Raw genomic sequence first — 16,702 nt, forward strand, 5'->3', positions numbered from 1 at the left:
GATTGTGCCACCCACATGAGTAGCCCTGTAAACATGTCTCAACCTGCCACTGCAGCGTCTGTGTGCAGTCTTCCACTGCCAATTCGACAAGGCAACTGTACCCACTTGCCAGGCCCAAACCTTCCCTTTTACTACATGTGAGCCACCCGAAGGTAGGCCCTAGGTAGCCCAATGGTCAGGGTGCAGTGTCTGTTAAAGTTAGGACATGTACTGATGTGTTTTACATGTCCTGAAACACTGCTAAATACGGTTTACACTGTTGCAAGGCCTATCTTTCTCATAGAAAATCACGGGGACTGCCTTTAAGTGTGTGTGTGTGGGGGGGGGGGGGGGGGGGTGAGGCTGACACCTGAAAGGGCTGTGCCTGTCCTCACACAATGCAGTCTCTGGCCCCCTAGAGTGTGTCTGGGGCCAGGCTGGATCTTGAGAATAACAAAGACTACTTCAAAGGCAGAAAGGAGTATAAGCCGTGGACCCAAACCCCTAGATTTTTAGAACAATTCTGGATCAAGAGGAACCTCTGCAAAGGAGAAACGCGGGAGGAGGAGTACTGCCCGTCTGCTGTGTGTACTTTTCTAGGTTGGCCTAGAGTTACTGCTTCTGCCTCAAAGAGGAAAAAGACTGGACTTTGCTGTGTAACCTGCTTGAGAAGTTTCTCCAAGGGCTTGGAGTAGGGCTTGCCTCCTGTCGGAAGTCTCAGGGATATCAAAGACTTCAGCTTTACCTGCCTACAGCACTGGGAAACTGTGTTTTGTGCTAAAACGGAAGAAAAACCATAGCAACGCCGTCAATGACACAGCTGACTGCACCATGACGCAACAACGCCACACAGAGCCGTGCCCAACGTCGCACTGCAACCCTGGTCTCACCAACGCCGCCACCTAGCCGCTGCTTGCATCATGACCTGTGGGCTCGGCACGCTACATTGCTTTGCTCACACCGCAGCCTATGCATCCCCCGATGACGACGCTCCATGCGGACACAGATGCTGCTGACTGCACCGTGGCCTGTGGACACGACTTGTGAGGCACACAAAGCACTGTCCCGTCCCACACCACAGCCCCGGTCCACCGACACGAGCGCCATCGACTCTAGCATTGTCAATAGATTCCCCTGTCTGCACTGCGACCTGTGGGTGCTGCACAGAGCCCGTCTCGCTGCCACGTTCCCCTCAGTTACACACAGTCCACGTGCTTCTGACACTGCGTACCACACTGGTTCCTGCTCAATGCTTGGAGGTGCCACTACACCGACAGTAAGTTATACTTATTTTATTCAGGGCCCCACAGTCTTCTCGTGCACCTTGACCATTTCCTCTGCTCTCCCTCCCTGATACCGCTAGTGCAACATTCAGGCTATTTAGGGCATATTGTCTCTGATCACGATGCCCACACAATTAATCTTCAGTGGGCACCCCCAGAGCCTCCGACCCCCATACAGTGTCTCTAGTGTGACTGTTTGGAAGACCCGGTCTTCCAAGAAAAGCAGGGAAACCACATTCAGCACTACTTTGAGAATCACAATACAGTCTTCAGCAGAACACTGGAATGGACGCGTTCAAGGTAGTGGCGAGGACAGCTGCATTTAACAGATAGTGAGCGCCTGCAGAACCGTGGACAGAGAAATCATGAATGCTGAAAAACATCAGACTGCAACCCTATGTTTGTCACACAAACAACTTTTGCCGCACCCCTTGAGCGTCTTCGACACTTTTACTCCACAGCCCATGCAGCAAAGGTCAACAGAAAGGGAAATAAGTCAGGCCGGCTTCTGGCCTCACAGACTGGGCAAGAACATATGGTAAACACCATCACTGAATTGGTTTCACCCACAGGCTCCACTATTTGAATGCAAGAGGAGATACTGCCATCCTTTTTACACTTATTACTCCTCAGTTTATCGAGCTCCATCTGAAGCTCGAAAGGAGGACTCCAACACATCCTTAACAGGGGTTGAACTGCCTTGCATCCACGCCTCTACCAGACTTTCCCTAGATGCTAAGATAATGACTCCCCAGCCCAGGTGATTAAAGATTTTGCCTGCAACAAAACACCAAGGCCGAACGGCTTGCCGCTGCAGTACTATAGCACCTTTTCCATGCTCCTGACGCCCTGCACAAATGTACAAGGTGGCGCTACTCGCTGAACAGCTTCCGCACTTGCCTTTGGAATCCCTGCTGGTCTCCATTCTCAAACTGGGCAGAGACTTTACACAATTATCATCTTTCCGGCCCATAGCCATATTAGGAGCAGACTCCAAAATAGGCAGGAAGATCCTAACTGACAGATATGCCCGAATGGGAGTTGGACAACGACTCGTAGCCTACACCCAACTACTCTACACCAAGCCAACCTCTCGGATACACCTAGGTCGTCTTGTGTGTGCCTCCTTCCCGGTGAACCGCCAGACCAGGCAAGGGTGCCCACTTGCTCCTTTGCTTTTTTGTGCTTGCGATGGAGGCCATGGCGCCTCACCCGGGGGAAGAGGGTCGGGAGTGGGGAATACCCCTGGAAGACAGGACACACAGTGTCCCTGTACACGGATGACATGTTACTATACTTGAGAGATATCGCATCAGATGTTTCCATATTAGGGGACATAACGGACTGTGTTCACCGCAGCTGCTGAGCTTCATGTAAACTGGGATAAAATCTGCCATATACCTGCTCTGCCATGATAAGCCATCACAAACCTGGGCAAAACCCCTTCCACTGGCATGGAGCTGCTATCCGCTACTTAGGGATTCGCGCCCCTATCATACCCCGTCAGACATGTATGAAGAGAACTTTTGTGCAACTATGACGAGTATCAGAACTCAAATACATTTCTGGCTATCTTTACCCCTCATCCTGATTGGTAAGATAACAATGGCAAAAATGGTTATTCTACTCCGCCACTTGTACTATTTGGTGAACCTCACGGGTGTCCCACCACGTCCTTTTTTAAAGACCTGGATCCCTTATTGGGCACCCTCATCTGGGGTACTAAGCGATGTCGTGTTGCTCTTTGGAAATTACAGCAACCGAACGAAAGGGGAGTGCTAGCCGCCCCATCTTCCGATACTTACTACTTGGCAACCCAGCTACTATAGCTGTTGCAGCGGACCACTGGGCGATATTTGGGCGAGACATGCAGTGAACAGGAAAACCTGCCAATACCAACAGTCTATGGCCTTCTGGTCCTCAACACTGCCTATCACAGAGGGCAGGGCTATACGCCCTTGAACTACTCCTTGCTGGCCTCCCCGATTCCCAGACTTTTACACATGGTGGGACATGGCAGTTTGGACAGCGCACCCACTACACACTTAACAGCCAGCTCATCCTCTTTGACAGTGCACTATGGCCTAACACCAGAGCAATTTCTCCTTCATAGACAGTATACCAACACATGATGCACCGTGTGGAACCTGCAACACACCCAGGATTGCATACCAAATTCACTAAGTGCAACAGCTGTCATCTTAGATGGCTGTACAAGGCCATTTGTGACCCGACAATGGCCCCCCACAATGCACTTCGACAGAAGTGGGAAGATAATTACAGACAAGCACTACATGTTAAGGAATGGACATTGGGTGAGGACCTTGCTCACATGCTCTGGTCCTGTCCCACCCTACACAATTACAGGAAGACTGTACACCACACCCTGTGGGATGTCACAGAACTACCTAACACACACACCTAGGAAGCATGCTTTTAAGGCATCTTCACACGCCACAAGCAGCATAAGGTATGAAGCAGCTTTGCATCCTTGTGCTCCTCCTTGCAAATGTGTGCTCACCCTGCACAGGTGCACCCCAACAACCCAGCCGCTGACAACCTGGCATGTGGCAGTACGCAAGTAAAGGGAAGATGAAGACGACGACCTCCACTATGAGGAAGTCCGCTACCTGCGCAAAGGACCTATCTGCTCCCAATGGGCAGCCTTCCTTTCTCAATTCCTGCAAAGTGTGGGTAACAACGACCTTCCCCCTCACGTGCGCAGTCCTTGTGGCCTACCGCCACTGTGAAGGGGATCTCTGCACCTCGCATCACCCACTGCTTTCACCTCACCACAATGTCCTCAACCACACTTCTCACATATATAAATCTCATCCCTACACAGACAAGACCTGCAGCCTCCCCAGCCCACACCCCCCTACATCCCCATACCCCCTCCCGTTCACTCCACCCTACCCATGCCCCAGTTGACAAGGTAGACCCTAGTTAGTATCATCACAGAAGTACACTCCCATCCTCTATGCAGACTCAATGATCAAATCAGTATGCCCATTGCTGTTTCCAGTGTACTTACTCACAATTTTATGAGTTAATGTGCAACACTTATGATGATCGTTGATATGTTTGATTAACTTTACACACTCTGCCAAATTTAACGGTTGATATTCATATAAACTCAATAAAAATACTACACAAAAAAAGGGTTAAAATAAATAAATAAGGGAGATTGCAGAGTTATGACAAAGGAGCACACCAGAGCATTGTCTATGACAAAGACCCCCGAGGGATGGGCAAATGAATGGAGTTTGACACGTATTTCTGCTTTGATCCAGATCCCTTTTAGATCTGAAGCAACTACCAAGAGTTGGAACTGCCCTTCCCTAAGTGGTAGGCTATGACACAGTCAGTCATCCTGATAATTTACGACTACACGTGTAGGCCACCAGTTACATAGGCTAGGGAGAATTTAATTAGTTAAGGTTGAATTAAGATTGTAATTAAAATGTGTGTCTAGCCAACATAGTCAAGGACAGTCCAATACTTGAACCTCAAATCCATTCGAAGATAGATCAGAGAGAAATGGTCTAGGGCAATAGCTGAATAGACAGAATATGAACTGAGAATAATGACCACAAATAAATACTGCAATATTACTATTGTACCTGAAGGATACAAATTTGCTTACTACAATGGAAATAAGTACAGTGTTCTTTATTTGAAATTTCAAAAAAAAATGTTTTTTTTTTTTTTTTAAAACAGTATTTAAAGGCAGAGGAGGCAAATGTAAAGTTGGACAGAAATTATTATAGCTCTTGAATTTAAACAGCACATGCAGGTTGTATTAATATGTGTACAGGTGCCTTAAATAAAACCTACATCTTAATAATTATTTCACAGCAATCTTGTCTGAAAAGTCATGTTAACCCCTTCCTCAGCCACAGTGCTCGTGTGCAGAGGATGGCTCCAGGGCGTCCTCGCACACGAGTCGGGAAAGCCCTCCGGTGCAGGCTTCAGAGGAACTTCCTTTCTGCAATACAGCCTCAAGATGTTGGTGGGAGGGGTGGGGGGGGAGGGAGGGAGAGGCAGTGGGGAGCTTGGCTAACTCCCAATATCGTCCCACTTGCAATGATGAGGGCTGCACTTTTTGGGCTTGGGTAGGCTGCTACCTAAGAAAAACCTACCAGACCCAGTCACTTCTGAAAAGTAGACATCTGGGGTAGCACATGGTGGTGTGCTTTAAATGCACCCCACACTATTTTCTCTCCCACAATGCCCACCAAACTCCAACTTTTCCTGAAGTCATCCATTTACCCAACATTTAAGTGATGGAAACTTCCAGAACCTGCAGGAATCCACAAAATTCCTACTACCCAGCACTGCCCCACCTGTGCCGATAAAAACTCTGCCCCACTTGTGTGGACAAGTAGCCCAATCCCCTGCAGCATAAACCTTTTGGCAGCCAGTTTACAGGCAAGGGAACTGTCTGCAGTTGAAATAATACTTATGCCTGTATGTAAATGATGTTTGAACTTGTACTTATGGTTCATAAATGCAAAGCCTTTATTTTTAGGGTGAGCGCTCCAAATACATATTGTAAGCTCTGACTGCACTACTTGACAGTGGTTCCAGTAAAAAAGGAGCACACACCTATGCAAAATTTAAGAATATGAGGCTAAGAATGCTGCTCCCAGAATGCTCTCTGATTAGATGCAAATATTTGCATAAATTTGAAATCAAAGTTGCTAATTATTTTCTTTCAGAATAAAATGTAACTGGGAAAAAATATTTTGCTAAACTACTATTCTGTGGCTACCCTCAGATTCCAGAACTTTGCATCACAGACATGTGAGGAAAATACGTTTGTTGTTTTTTTTTTTAGACCAATGTGAGTTTTGCAAAGGATTCTGGGTAACAGAACCTGGTGATAGCCCCACAAGTCACCCCATCCTGGTCTCCCCTAGGTGTCTAGTTTTTTTTTTTTTTTTTTTTTACCGGTTTACCTAGGTGCTGGCTGGGCTAGGGCCCAAAATCCACAACTAGACACTTTGCCAAAAAACAAGTCTGTTTTCACTGGGAAAATGTGGTGTGTCCATGTTGTGTTTTGGGGCGTTTAATGTTGCGGGCACAAGGCCTAACCACACAAGTGAGGTACAGTTTTTAATCAGGAGACTTGGAGGGGGGGGGGGGGGGGGGGGGGGGCGGGGGGGCAAAAATAGCAGAACAAGTGTTATTCCCATATGCCTTCCTCTGCATTTGTGCCTTCCAAATGTAAGACAGTGTGTCAGAAAGAAGCCATTTTGAGAAATGCCCTGTAATTCACATGCTAGTATGGGTACCCCCAAATTCAGAGATGTGCAAATAACCACTGCTTATAAAATCCATATATTTTGCCCATTTCCGAAATAAGTATGTTTCTTCATACCTATTTTTCACTCTTGCTATTTTACCAAATGAAATGGTGTATGCCCAGTATACAATGAAAAACCATTGGAAGGTGTAGCTCAGTATTGGCTTTGGGAACATAGGTGAACCTACAATGCCTATATTACCTCACAACCAGAAGGGTCCAAAGGACACAACGGTATACCGCTTTTGAAAATCTGCCATATTGAAAAGAAGTTACAGATGAAAATGTAGACAAATAGCTGTTTTTTCTCAACTCAATTTCAATATTTTTTTTATTTTATTTTTTTGTTACTTTCTGTAGGAAAATCTTGAGGGATCTACACAAGTAACCCCTTGATGAATTCAGAATTCTGTCTACTTTTCAGAAGTGTAGAGCTTTCCGGAATCACTCATTATGTAAGAGCTCTAATAATAGCGTCTCTGATTATACCAGGGCTGCTACTGTAGTAAGGCTTGAATACTTGCAATGTCAATCCCTGCTATAGCAATTTCCTTATTATGCTACCTCTCTGCAGATCTACATACTGGGGCTGGAGGAAGCAGTAAGCAATAGTGCCAGGGCTAGAATGCCTTTGAGTCTGCAAAACTAATAACGTTCGTGTTTTAAGGATTTTCACCAGCTCTTCTCTAATATGTTCCCTTAATGAGAAAGGTTGGAAACTTACTTTGAAAATGGCAGAAGTAGAAGTTCTTCCAAGGTTGGGAAAAAGTTGTTGGAGGGAAAGTCAACTTGTAAACGCTTAACAGATTTTCACATGAGCAAATATACACATGCATACTTGCTCGTGCTAACAAAAAGCTCACAAATATTTTCTAGGAGTAGGATTTCCTGTTCTACTTCTTCATGAAAGCCACTAATTCAAAGACATATACCATGGGTACACTTTTGTGACTTTCTTTAAGAATGGGGTCCCTAATTAGGTCTGGCATTAGCAAAGACGTTTTGTTTATATTAAACTTCTATTTCTGTCTATATCTATTGGCTGGCCTTACTGAATGATCGCGTTCTGCTCTTCCACAAGGAGCATATTGGCACACAAAAGTTTTTTGCAAGTGTTTGTTACAATGGTAAGGGCCTGGCAACTCCAACAATATAAAAAGTTACAAAAGACATGTCAAAACAAGACACGCGTTGACAAAACCAAAAGACTCACAAATAAGTTGGATCAGTTGGCTTTGCCAGTGCTTGATTATTTTCATACGTCCCATAATCTTGTTGAAAATGGTTACATGTTTTCCATTAGGAATATTTTTGGGAAATACAAGCATGCATCAACACTATCTGTTAAATGACTCTTCAAAGAAATAGCACACACAATTTCATAGTAGAGTTTTTCCTACTTGCATTTTTTTCTGAACATTTTATTTTGAAAGCAAAGAATTATCACTCTTGCATACAAGCTTCTGCAAACATTTGCATTGAATCAGAGATCATTCTGGGACCATTATACTTAGCCTCATATTGTTAAACTTTTCAAAACAGGTGTACACTTTTTTTTTTGCTAGAACCACTGTCAGTGCAGCGTAACCTTAAAACGTTTGTTTACAGCGCTCACCCCAATAATGAAGGCTTTTCATTAATGAACCATAAATACAAGTTTTAACATCATTAACATATGGACACAAACTACCTAACCTGCAGACAGTTCCCTTCTCTTTAAACCGGCAGCCAAAGGGTTTGTGCTGCAGGGGGTTGGGCCTACTTGCTCCAAGGACAAAATAAATATGAAAACTTGTTGCTTTTGAACCCGAACTATATGTCCTGAGCGTGGGGCGATAGGAATCCCACATTGCTGTCCAGTGCATTTGAAACACTTGATAAAAGCAACCTAGATCACCAATTTTGTCACACCACAATACCACCACTTCTCATATATGGTTATTCACAAAGAACATGCTATAATCTAAACACAGCTGACCACAAGAATTAAGTTTTCACGCAGTCCTCATGAAGCACCACTAGCATTGAAATAGCCATGTTCACATCAACCCCTTCTCCCATCTTACTCCTATCCCTCCAACTCCCTGGCAGGAAAATAAATAACATTGCTTGGGTTCCCATATCAGCTTATTGCAACCACCACAACAATTCCATTTTCATACAACATCTTCAGTCCATAAATTTCTAGTTCCCTCACTGTAATGGGCCAACAGATCCTAATCCATAGAAAAATTAAACCAACAAAATGCGCTGTTCTCCATCCTCTACTTTGTCACATGATCTGCCAGAAACCTTGCTGATCACTGGCACCCAGGAAAACAAACTGCTGGTCTTAAAGTAAACAAGCATTTGCAATGCAACGGGTCTCGTGTTTGCTCGTGTTCGAGCTAATAGCGTTGTAAACTCCTAACCGGACTTTTCACTCGTAATGAAACCTATCGGCAAAAGTGCAATTATGTACGTAACCGGAAAAAGTGCAATTAACTGTGTAACAGGGTCGATATTATGCAAAGCGCTCAACTTCTGCCAAGCGAGATCGCGCTGCGAAAATAGAGAAAAAGTAGTCCACGAACCGGACAGAATACAGCAAGCCTCGTATGTTTTCTGTACTTGGCCGATGCGCTCGAGGAGGGCTACCCACCGGAAATGGCATGGCATATGCGTGCCTTCCACTAATGAAATCAAGCAGATTCTAACAGGCAAGCCCGCGAACCAATGAAAGACACCGACGTGATGTGGACGGGGCTCTGAGCCCTTTTTAATTCCTAAAGCATCTCGCTAGCGAAATGCATGCGCAAGCGACGCAGGCCGGCCCTAAAAATGGCAGCAGCCCCCATGTTTGCTTTCAGCAATACTCTCTCACCTGTCTATAAAATACAATTTTGTCATGTATGTGCTTTAACATAAGCTGCCCACAAACACATTACCACCATAAAGTTTGGCCCTGCACAAAAATCAGAGCTTGCACCCTCATATTCACGATAACCAACAACCGTTGTCTCGCCATGTTTACAAAAAGCAACAACAACTAGATTCTCTCCCTTTGCTGCTTCCTCGCCGCCCAGTGGGCTGAATTCTAGGTTTCCCCTTCATCATTCTTCTGTGAGATCTCCCTCATCTATTCTGAGTTGCAAATCTGAAGAACGACCTTGAAGTACACCACGAGATGAGAAGACTCAATCACAAACATAAGTTGCATTACTGGTACTTCCTGCCTATCGCAGGCATGCAACCCCAGGTGTGACCCCGGAGAGAGTTATTTATCTATAATAAAGTATGTAATACTCACTAAGCAATACTCCCTAACCCAATCAATTCATGTACATACCTGCCAAGTCGCCAGCCCATTGTATTTGATTTATGCTGTACAGCGTTTTTCGTCGAGATGCTCTATTACTGTCAAAAAAACACTACCCCTTGATTTACAAATCATTATTTTTCTCTCTAATGTCAAAGTATTAGTGCAATCGTGTTTCTGATTACATTACTTTTGCTGTAAGGTTTAGGGGATGGCCAATTCAAGAAGCAGTATTTTACAGGCCTGCCTTCACAGCGTTACTACCTTAGTTTAGGAAACCAACTGTTGCAACATTCCTTCCGCCCTCAACATACGATTTTGAGACCATATACACGGGGCACGTGATCTAGGTTGTACACCATTTTGACTGCTCTTTTCTAGACCTTGCCTGTCATCTCAATTCACAAATGAAATACAGGCAGAGCAAAGGGGAAACAACTTCCTTCTTCACTCGATATAGTCTCTCTCTGATGTACTCATCTCCCAAACTGCAGTCCTTCAGATATGGACCCGTGTGCTTTCTAAACACTAACACACTTGCTCGCTCTATAAAATGCAATCGTGTTTCTTTATGCTTATTCCTTTAACTGTGTGTCCAACATACATCATCTTACAAAACGCAACAGACACCCATTAAGTACACCAAAATTACCCCAGAAGTCTGATTTCTCAGTTTCCTCTCAAGGTCCAGGTTGGTATTAATAACAGTTGCCAGGGCCGGGCATTAGAACTGCTACCTATTTACAACCGCCCAAACAGAGTTGACAGCTCAACGGCAGCATAAATCTGTAAGGCTGCAAGCCCAGAGGAAACATCAACAGAATCGTGTTTGCGTGCTATCAAATCACAGATTAACCCTCCTCTCCCCCGAGCATTAACATTGAAAGGAGGGCCGGGTAAGGAGGTGCCTCCATGGAAGCCTCACGAAGATTCTGGACAAACCAGCAGAAACAATAAGGCGCAGGCAGGGGAGAATAATGAAGCTAATCAATAAAAACACTGCAAAATGCCCCTCTTCCTGCGGCAGTGTGAGCTTCCTTCAACGTTTTAGCGGCAGCCTTTCGAGCGCAGAAGAGGCCCTACCACCGAACCCATGCACTTCTAGGGTGGAAAGCTTACCCACTCCCCGTAAAATAAGGACAGGCCCGTTCAGCTGTGCGTGAGGCACAGGAAGAACAATGAACTGCTGAGCCCGGTTATTGTGCGCTCCTGAAATCTCTCGACCCCCTCCCCCCCGGCGTGGTGTCCAAGCTGCCCCGGAGGAGGCACTGATCCCAGACCGAGAATGATGGGCAGCCAAGGACATACGGACAAGGTTTAGGAGAAAAGACATGAGAAAGAAACGGCAGCCATTCCCCTCCCCCACCATGCTGCTGCCTGGAGCAGCCCTGTGTACACAAGGCCAGAAACCGCTTCTCTTCACAATTCAAACCAACCCTACATTAAACACATAACAAAAACATTCACGACCGAGCTTGTGGTAGTGGGAAGGGCCAACCCCTAGACCAAGTTTTGCCAAATGGGCGTTTAAGAAGGAGTATATAGATTTTTATGCAATATACGCGTTCATTTTAAAGCATAGGCAAGCGTGACATGGGACTTTTCAGTTAGCAATAGACATACATAAAATAAAAAAAATACATGTCTGAAACCACATTGGCCCTCGAGATGGGGGAAGCGGGTCAACAAAGGGGCGCAGATTCGGCCAGCAGTGACCTTAGATAATAGAATAAATAGGTCGGTGCTCATAGTATCTGGAAGCCTTTGGCCAACAACACCCTAACGACCATACATGGCATGTCAAAATATAAAAGAACTGTGAGATCTGACTGCCCTCAGTACAGGTTTAACAGAGTAGAGCGGCTATTTATTTATTCTCTACAACACCCCGTAGCTGCACCTGAACTGTGCCTGAAAAATAGAAAATCATCAATAAAGAAAACATGCTAATGAATAAAAAAAAAAAAAAGGTTTCTTTCCTAGGTCCCCTGTTCATAGCGGTTAAGGAGTCTTGGCACCACTTCGGTGGCCTGGCTACTGTGAATAGCTTGAAACACAAGACACGCACATTTTTATATATATCCGAATTAACAGCGTGCATGTACCACCGGTGGTGGGACCAGGACATGGCATAGCACCAACAAATGGAAAAAGAAAGGCGGTTTCAAGCTTAAACTGCTGACAGTGGATGTAGGATATCTGCGTTCTAATCCGAGTATTGGCACTTGACCTGCTATACTGTGGGATTCTAGGCATGAGACTAGACAAAATGCGGTAATCTACTCAACTATGTGAGAACATGACTACAGACAAATGTCATCTCTAGCGAACCGGGAATTTTGTACAATGTAAACATAAACGTGCAATATACCATCATTGTATTGTCCGCGTCAACAAACATCACATCCACCAGTGACCTCTGCAACCATTTTGCCACCTATGATACAAAGCAGAGTCTAAATAGCATTTAGATCATTTCTGGGGGAGATATTTAACCAAAATATCTTTTGCAAAATAGTGAACAAAAAAATGAGTAACAATTTACACAGCTGCATGAAAAAAACCTAAACAAAATAGAACAGGACCATTAATTAGAACAATGGCCATTTCTGTAACTCATACTACAAACAGAAGATCCTCTTGGTGCTAGTGATATTAAGCAGCTCACACATTCAAATTGCGGATGGAAATTTCTGGCTTATCCACAATTCCTACAGGGAATTTTCTGCCCAGATATCAGTTGGGTAACAATTTTCTGACCAGATGATGTTTGGAAAAGCGAAAACTAAAATGAACAAACAGGCTTGCCCACGCCAAAAGCATGAGTATAGATGCGAGCATTCGAAACTGCTGACAGGAAGATAGTGATAAGCAGTATCTAGAACACTGCCATGTTTACAGCGGGTATAGGCATTATTACACATACCTGTGGAGTTGTAGCTAGAGATAGGGCACGTTCAGGTGTCTTCCACAAGGGTTTTGAGGACGGCTGAGTTAACACATCTGTATCACTGTTCGCCAACAACCATGTACTAGATTCTGTTCATGGTGATTGGTTGGGTTATCTCCAACTCACTAAAGTATTTCACTTACGGATTTGGGTCTGGTACTATCAATTCCAAGTTTTGAAATAAGGACAAATAAGATGGGTGTGGGTAGCATAACTAACTCAGCTGTGTGAATAGTAGTTAAACTATTATCGGGATGAGTAGCTTCTAAGGAGGAGCCACTTGTAAATATTGTGAGGACAATGGCCCATTGACAACTCAACTTATTTGATATGAGTGAGGTTAATTCTCATATCACAAAGTTTAGTGGTATTTTTTTTAATCTGTTACATTTAAGCCTTTATCACACCTGGCCTTCACAAAAACGTACTTATATTTGCGACCCTTATGCAAACAGGTGGTTGGGATGGATTAACTGACTAAGCCACTCAAATAAAGCCAGCGTTGAGTTGTATACAGCGGAAGTATCTGGAACATCTGTACCTAATACAACCCAAGTATAGACTTACAAGCCTTCCATATAGGAGTCTTAGAAAATGGCTTTGCTGCAGCTATTAAATTAATCTACTACTTTTAACATAAGAGTGCCTGAGGGAAACGTTATCATAGGAATTCTGACGACGGGCAGAAAGTTATTCATCAACAGTGAAATTAGTGACTTTGGATATATAAAGAAGCACTTTTTCAGAAGTGTGACGCCCCGTCCTGACCCTGGGCATTAACACTTCTGTCAGAAGCACAGGGCTGGAGAACTCCAAATATGAAGCAGTGTCAGTGACTTACCTTCCTTGCTGCTCTACACCATTAGGAGTCGTCGCGGGAGCCAAAGGCTGTGAACAGAGAAAGTGAGGGTACACGCGTGTGAGCAGCCTGTCCTACTCGTGAAGAGTCAGGGAAGCAGTGTGTTATAGCAATGAGACAAGAGAACGCTAAGGCAAGCTGGGGCAGATGTCTCAAATAGATCACAATAGGAGAGAACAGTAAGCCTCAGTTGGGAATAACTCACAGTATGCAGAAACAGTAATCCTCAGAGAAGGTTCAGGCTTCAGCATGAGTGGGAGGAAGACCATGCATAAGGTAGGATTTGAAGGCAGATGGGATAGCAACTGGAACCATAGGGGGTAGCAGGTTTCAATAATGTAGCGTTTGCAAATCAACGGGCATACTGCATAAAATAATGGCCCAGGACTATTACTCTCAGTATGGGTGTATTCTTTTGTATGAGGTAGTAAGGTTCGTGAGAAGTCCACAACAGGCCCTAAACATAGGCTGCGAAAAGGGGCAGAAAGGCCTGTTCCCCGGTCTGTGGGAAGGTGGTCCGTCTGCCCCTGCGAAAGGAACACCCCTCTCCTAGGGGCGACCCTTTGTGTCCAAGAGGAATAAACCAGGTGGGGGCGGTATGCCCCTATAAAGGCAATGCAGAAGGGGGCGTCTCTCAACCCTTAGAGACGGATGCAACTGCTCGCATGCGAGAGAAGCGATGCTTTTCAGCAGAGGTAAGCACAAGGAGTAACGTAGACCCTTCTTTTATGTAAATGAAACTCTATGCCGAGGATGTACTGCCCCTGGAGTCTCTGCGGATGGATTTTTACCAATGGAGACCTTGGTCTAGGGAGGGACTAAACGACGCGGACAAACTGCTTCCCCGCTCTCCTCGGGCACCACTGAGGCACGGCGCGCATTGCCAGGGTGCCGCTGCTGCCAGAAAATACTCCAAGTCTCTGTCCGGTTCAGTGTGAATGTGTGAGGAGAACAGAACAACCGCTCCAAGGCCCGGCCCACCTCCCAGCATCCCGATCAACCATTGGGTGCCACACTCACCGGCCTGAACGCGTCGCCCAATCAGAGGGCTCGATGGAAGGTTACGCGTGAAAGATACGCAGGACTGCTGTGGCTCACCTGACGGCACAGAGAGGGGCAGAGCGAAAGACACCAAGAATGGTCAACAGAGCAAGAAAGTGGACATATTCAAAGGCCAGAATAGTACGCGTTATGACGTGAAAGAGACCAGTGTTAGAACATGGTTCAATCGAAACTAAAATATCAGAATCCTTTACATTTAAAATTTGGATAGGAAACGCTCCGCTAATATTTGAATTTTTGACTTAGATGTTAATTATTTAACAGGTTCAAATACAGAAGTGTTAAAAGTCCACGGAGCATATTCGTTTAAATTATACGTAAAACATTCTATGTTTTTCTTTTCTGTATTTTTCTGTTTGGCTAGTCGTACAAGGTACTGCTCTAAGATGGCAGCCATGCGATATCCGAGGAGGCACATTTAACTCTGCCTTTCTTACATTGTATGACGTTGTGCAGCACTGCACTTGCTCCTGTGCTGTACTGAAAAGTAACGTTCTGCTGAAACAAAATCTCTCACCACACGAGTATATAGTGACTGGTATGAGGAACATTTATAATGAAAATAATAAAACGTTGCAAGATGAGGTGAAAAGTTCGTTGTCGCTAAAATGCTTTCAATGATCATTCAGACAGTTCATCAATTGTAAAACTGTTCAGCATTTCTCAACTTATTTTGGGATTTTAAGTCTCCACCAAAACCTCACGGTTCCTCGAAAGGCAGCCTAAAAGACTAAGATCTGCGCACGCGCACCTGGGTATTAATTGACGTTTTATCGTTCAAAAGAAGTACTTACAGCCACCACTGGAGTCAGTTGTTATTGTAAATGTATTTGTATATCTCTTACCGTCCCTGAAGAGGCATTAAAGCGCTATTCCGGCGAGTAGCCTGCTACTCCGGAGCCTGAGATTAGTAGCAGTTTATTGCAATTTTTTTCTTTTTTTTCTTGTGCATTTGTTGTTTAAGGTTTGTTCTCTTGATTTCACGCATATTTATTAGAGTTTGGAGTAGGGATGGAATGCTAGAAATGGATTCAAAAAGGGAAAGTAGTATGTTTTTTGTAAGTAGTGGTCGTGTGTGCTTGTTAAGTGAGTGACATGGCTTAAAAGGAGGTATGAAAGTTTGAGAAGGATCATTGGGAGTTCAAAGTACACAGAAAGGTTTGGGATGACGGGTGGTATGAAGGGAAGGGATAGCAAAATGTAAAATATATTTTTATATAAGATCCCCCCACCCCCAAAGGAATGACCTTGGTTATACCATTTCTGGGCTGGGGGAAACCAGGCTCTGCCAGATGGGCAGAGTGTAAAGACGGAGACCGGCAGTAACAGGTAATATTTTATTCTAAAATATGCGGGGACTTTACAGGAGCAATGTCGGAACCGCTCCGTTCATTCTGATCCTTTCCTTCCTAACCGCCACCTTCCGAACCCCCGTCTCGTAGATCGAATGCGAATGTCAACCTTTCACATTCGATCTACGCACCACACATCTTCCCCTCTTATCAACAACAACAAAACAAATAACATACTTAAAATTTGGAAAATACATATAAGAGAAAATACATAATACATGTACCTCTAAAGGAAATTAATTTTTTACATTGAATTGGAAGCATTCCCATTTAGTTAACTTCCCATCACAAATTCATTGAAATGCCTTGGTAATTTCCTTTCTCTCAAACTTTTACGAATAGGTATCACGTCATCCTCCCGATTCCTAGATTCAAGACCACGGAATTCACCGCCTCCTTCACCTCTGTCTGGCCGCGCATCCTCGTATCCCCACAAATATCCACTCTCTTCATCAAAATCTTCACACCCAAATTCCTGGGGAATGTTACTTGCTTTAAACAAACTCACATGCCGCAAATTACGTACTCTTCCATCCTCAAGCTGAACTGCACCATTCAATACCTTCACCACTTTCATAGGGCGTGACCATCTCGCATTCCCTTTATTTATT

General features: G+C 44.6%; 1 protein-coding gene across 14 annotated transcripts in view; it reads right to left on the bottom strand.

The window, feature by feature from the left end:
* RERE (arginine-glutamic acid dipeptide repeats) overlaps window positions 1–14,671 on the bottom strand; it is a 798,532-nt gene extending 783,861 nt beyond the window's left edge. For 12 of the 14 annotated variants that reach the window (XM_069241143.1, XM_069241141.1, XM_069241137.1 and 9 more), the window contains exon 1: window positions 13,660–14,671. The gene's annotated coding sequence lies outside the window, so the exon portion shown is untranslated. Of the gene's footprint in view, window positions 1–12,239; window positions 12,306–13,659 lie in introns of all 14 variants that reach the window. The other 2 variants (XM_069241133.1, XM_069241146.1) reach the window with 2 other exon arrangements.
* Window positions 14,672–16,702: the final 2,031 nt, after the last annotated feature.

The sequence above is a fragment of the Pleurodeles waltl genome, chromosome 6 (assembly GCF_031143425.1).
Source record: "Pleurodeles waltl isolate 20211129_DDA chromosome 6, aPleWal1.hap1.20221129, whole genome shotgun sequence".
NCBI classification, from domain to species: Eukaryota; Metazoa; Chordata; class Amphibia; order Caudata; family Salamandridae; genus Pleurodeles; species Pleurodeles waltl.